Consider the following 5,615-nt stretch of genomic DNA (forward strand, 5'->3'; position numbering starts at 1 on the left):
TTTTAATAACCAACGTTTCGACAGCTAAGCTGTCTTCATCAGGGTATCATCACAAACACTGAGAGATGAGTCATTTATATAGTGTCAAGAGACACACAGGTGTTTGTAATCATGGCGCATTCATGCGTTCTTACTACCCGCTATTCAAAGTGCTCTGAACAAATTAAAGGAATCGTTCACAAACATTGGCACATTCTGAAATATGATGATAGTCTTGGTAATGTGTTTTCTGATCTTCCCCTGGTCGTATTCTCGCGGGGCAGAAATCTCAGAGACCAATTGGTACACTCTGATTTACCACCCCAAGATATTCCTGAACAACGCCTATTCGCGCCCATACTGGATGGAAATTACAAGTGTAATGGCTGTGCTCAATGCAATGGCACTTACAAATGTAGATCCTTCAAACACCCCCAAACAGGGAAATCTATCCCAATTAAAGGTGTTATTACGTGTTCCACTAAGGCAGTTATTTACCTTATAACTTGTCCCTGTGGTAAAAATTATGTGGGTAAAACAAAGCGTGAATTAAAAGTACGTATCTCAGAGCACCGTAGCACCATTAGGTGCAAAAACCTGACTTACCCAGTTGCGGCCCACTTTTTGGAGGCAGGCCATTCGATTTCGTCTCTGCGTTATATTGGCATCGAACATGTCACCCTCCCGAGGAGAGGGGGTGACCTTGATAATTTATTGTTAAAACGAGAGGCTGCCTGGATCTTTAATTTAAAGACACTTGCTCCCTTCGGTCTCAACATAGACTTTGATCTGAAGCCATTCTTGTGATTATTGTGATTTTGCCATTGTAATTGTTTGTTAGATACTTTTTAGACTACAAATGCTATGATCATATGTTATCCATTTGTTTGTCTTTTTGTATGTTCCTTATATACCATTTTTTTAATATTTCAGTTAACCAATGATATTAGGCCATACTTGGCCATGATTACAAACACCTGTGTGTCTCTTGACACTATATAAATGACTCATCTCTCAGTGTTTGTGATGATACCCTGATGAAGACAGCTTAGCTGTCGAAACGTTGGTTATTAAAATTTTTGCATCTGAGCTCTTAGAGTGTGCGGCTTTCCTTTATTTTCTAGTGTTCTGCTCCGCTAGCCAGCACCTCGCCTTTATAGGTGTGCGTTTCTTTTTTCTAGATCGTTTTCTCACACACCTGGTTTTCATTTCCCAATTACTGGTCATGTATTTAACCCTCTGTTTTCCCCATGTCTTTGTGTGTGATTGTTATTTGTTCAGGTCGGTATATTCCGGCTGTTTATCACCCATGCTTTGTGGCAACCGTTCTTTTTGCACTTTGTAAATAGTTTACTTTGTGCTGTCGAGTAAAGTGCGTTGTTTCACTCATCTCTGCTCTCCTGCGCCTGACTTCATACACCAGCTACACCCACCAACCTGACAGAATCACACACCAAACCATATGGAGTCAGCAGGAACAGACACCCCCCTATTAGGGATCGAGGAGCGTGTCCAGCAGCATGCAGCCATACTACAACATCTCCGCACCGCGATGGATCGCGTCCTGCAGAATCTGGATCATTGGGAGAGAAGAGGAGTTCTTCTGGCGCCTCCACCAGCACCACCAAGGGCAACCACTACTCACCCCTCCTTCACCCGGTCCCAGTGGAATTCAGCTCGCTCTTCCGAGGGAGTATGATGGGACGGCGGCGGGATGTCAGGGGTTCCTACTCCAGCTGGAGCTCTACCTAGCAACCGTCCACCTGACTCCTTCGGGCCATGAGAGCTTGTCCTCCCTCGTTTCCTGTCTCTCAGGGAAAGCCCTGGATTGGGCCAACACGTATGGGAGGAAGGAGACACGGTGTTGGACCAATTCGAGGATTTCACCCGCCGCTTCCGGGCAGTTTTCCACCACCTGCCTGAGGGTAGAGCGGCGGGTGAACGTCTCATCCACCTTAGGCAGGGGACGAGGAGCGCACAGGAGTTCGCCTTGGACATTCGGACCCTGGCCGCCGGCGCGGGATGGAACAACAGGGCCCTGATCGATCACTACCGTTGTAGTTTACACAAGGACGTCCGTCGGGAGTTGGCCTGCAGGGACACCAATCCTTTGACCAGCTGGTGGACCTGTCCATCCGGTTGGATAACCTGCTGGCTACCCGCGGATGTCCAGATCGGGGTCTGTCGATTCCATCCCCCAGCACCACCGCTCCAACGCCCATGGAGCTGGGAGGTGCTGCTATTAGGGCGACCGGAAGAGGGGCCGGTCCATGCGCCATCTGTGGCCGCAGAGGGCACACTGCAGGTCGGTGCTGGGGAGGTTCCTCTGGGAGTCGAGGCAGCAGGCAGGGCACACTCGTGCCACCCCAGGTAAGTCGTCACCAGGCTCACCCAGAGCCCCCTGTTGCTCACATGTTTTTGTTTATTAATTTTCCAGATTTTTCTCCGCATTCCCAGCATAAAGCGCTTGTAGATTCAGGCGCAGCTGGGAATTTTATCGACAGATCATTTGCCCATAGTTTAGGGATCCCCATTGTTCCTGTGGATATGCCCTTCCCTGTGCACTCCCTAGATAGTCGACCATTAGGGTCAGGGCTAATTAGGGAGGCCACCACTCCACTGGGCATGGTGACGCAGGAGGGTCACAAGGAGAGAATCGGTCTCTTCCTTATTGATTCTCCTGCGTTTCCCGTGGTGCTGGGCCTACCCTGGTTGGCCTGTCATGACCCCACTATTTCGTGGCAACAGAGGGCTCTCACGGGGTGGTCACGAAAGTGCTCGGGGAGGTGTTTAGGGGTTTCCGTCGGTGCTACTACGGTGGAAAGTCCAGACCAGGTCTCCACCGTGCGCATCCCCTCTGAATATGCCGATTTGGCTCTTGCCTTCTGTAAAAAGAAGGCGACTCAATTATCACCCCATTGACGGGAGGATTGTGCGATAAATCTCCTGGTAGACGCAGCACTTCCCAGGAGTCACGTGTATCCCCTGTCGCAAGAGGAGACGGCGGCTATGGAAACATATGTCTCCGAATCTCTGGGGCAGGGGTACATTCGGCCCTCCACTTCACCTGCATCCTCAAGTTTCTTTTTTGTGAAGAACACGGATGGAGGTCTGCGCCCGTGTATTGACTATCGAGGCATCACCCAAATCACTGTGAGGTACAGTTACACGCTACCTCTCATAGCCAGTGCGATCGAGTCAATGCACGGGGCGCTCTTCTTCACAAAATTGGATCTCAGGAGCGCTTACAACCTGGTGCGTATCCGGGAGGGGGACGAGTGGAAGACGGCATTTAGTACCACCTCAGGGCACTATGAGGACCTCGTCATGCCGTACGGGTTGATGAATGCTCCATCAGTCTTCCAGGCCTTTGTAGACGAGATTTTCCGGGACCTGCATGGGCAGGGTGTAGTGGTGTATATCGACGACATTCTGATATACTCTGCTACACGCGCCAAGCATGTGTCCCTGCTGTGCAGGGTGCTTGGTCGACTGTTGGAGCATGACCTGTAGCTCAGCCCGGCGGAGCGAAACTATGACGTGGGGGACTGGGAGTTGTTGGCTGTCGTCAAGGCCTTGAAGGCGTGGAGACGTTGGCTTGAGGGGGCTAAACACCCTTTTCTCATCTGGACTGACCACCGCAATCTGGAGTACATCCGTGCGGTGAGGAGACTGAACCCTCGCCAGGCAAGGTGGGCCATGTTTTTTACCCATTTTGTTTTCACCAAATCCTACAGACCAGGTTCCCAGAACGTGAAGGCAGACACACTGTCCCGGATGTATGACACAGAGGAGCGGCCCATGGATCACACTCCCATACTCCTGGCCTCTTGCCTGGTGGCACCAGTAGTGTGTGAGCTGGACATGGACATCACGCGGGCGTTACATACAGAGCCCACTCCCCTCCAATGTCCAGCTGGGCGTCTGTACGTTCCATCTGCTGTCCGCGACCGGCTGATCTATTGGGCCAATACATCGCCCTCCTCTGGTCATCCTGGTATCGGTCGGACGGTGCGTTGTCTTAATGGGAAGTACTGGTGGCCCACTTTAGCTAAGGACTTTAGCTAAGGATACGGAGGAAACATGGGACGCCGCCCATGTTCACCTTCAGCGCCAGAAAGTTAGCGCAGACCGCCACCGCAGTGAGGCCATGGTGTTCGCACCGGGGGACCGGGTCTGGCTCTCGACTCGAAACCTGCCCCTCCGCCTGCCCTGTCGGAAGCTGGGTCTGCGGTTTATGAGGCCATTTAAAGTCCTGAGGAGAGTAAACGAGGTTTGTTACAGGTTACAGCTTCCCCCCGATTACTGCATTAACCCCTCGTTTCATGTGTCTCTTCTCAGGCCGGTGGTGGCTGGCCCGCTCCAGGAGGCTGAGGTGCGGGAGATTCCTCCGCCCCCTCTGGACATCGAGGGGGCCCCGGCGTACTCCGTTCGTTCCATACTGGATTCGAGACATCGGGCGAGGGTCCTTCAGTTCCTCGTGGACTGGGAGGGGTACGGTCCAGAGGAGAGATGCTGGGTTCCGGTGGAGGACGTGTTGGATCCTTCTATGCTGCGAGACTTCTTACCGCCTCCATCCGGATCGCCCTGCGCCTTGCCCTCCGGGTCGTCCCCGAGGCCGGTGTCGACGCACTGCTGGATCCGCGCGTCAAGGGGGGGGTACTGTCACGACTTTGGCTGAAGTTGATGCCTCTCCTTGTTCGGGTGGTGTTCGGCAGTTGACATTACCGGTCTTCTAGCCATCGCCGATCCATTTGTCATTTTCCATTTGTTTTGTCTCGTTTTCCCACACACCTGGTTTTCATTTCCCAATTACTGGTCATGTATTTAACCCTCTGTTTCCCCCATGTCTTTGTGTGTGATTGTTGTTTGTTCAGGTCGGTATGTTCCGGCTGGTTTGTACTGGGTGCTGTTTATCACCCATGCTTTGTGGCAACCGTTCTTTTTGCACTTTGCAAATTGTTTACTTTGTGCTGTCGAGTAAAGTGCGTTGTTTCACTCATCTCTGCTCTCCTGCACCTGACTTCATACACCAGCTACACCCACCAACCTGACAATAATCTCATCAGCTAATGTAACTTTTAGTGAATATTGAATAATTTATGTAATAAAAAAAAGCTAAGCACATAAAGGCTTCATAATTCATAAAGGTCACGTTAACTGACTGCTATTATCTCATAGAAGAAAACGTATAAGATCTCCTAAGTCTGGCTGATCAGGCACTCTGGCTGATCCGGGCAGACGGGCCACTCTGGCTGATCCGGGCAGACGGGCCACTCTGGCAGCTCCGGGCAGACGGGCCAGTCTGGCAGCTCCGGGCAGACGGGCCACTCTGGCAGCTCCGGGCAGACGGGCCACTCTGGCAGCTCCGGGCAGACGGGCCACCCTGGCAGCTCCGGGCAGACGGGACAATCTGGCAGATCCGGGCAGGCGGGACAATCTGGCTGATCCGAACAGGCGGGGCACCCTGGCAGATCCGGACAGACGTGCCACTCTGGCAGATCCGGCTCAAGATTCACCAGGCTGGGGAGACATGAGGGAGGCCTAGCTCTGGGCGCAGGCCCTGGACTCACCAGGCTGGAGAGACCTGCTGGAGGCCTGGTCTGAGAAGGCGGTACAGGAGAGACCAGGGTGGA

The sequence above is a fragment of the Salmo trutta genome, chromosome 16 (assembly GCF_901001165.1).
Source record: "Salmo trutta chromosome 16, fSalTru1.1, whole genome shotgun sequence".
Classification (NCBI taxonomy): Eukaryota; Metazoa; Chordata; class Actinopteri; order Salmoniformes; family Salmonidae; genus Salmo; species Salmo trutta.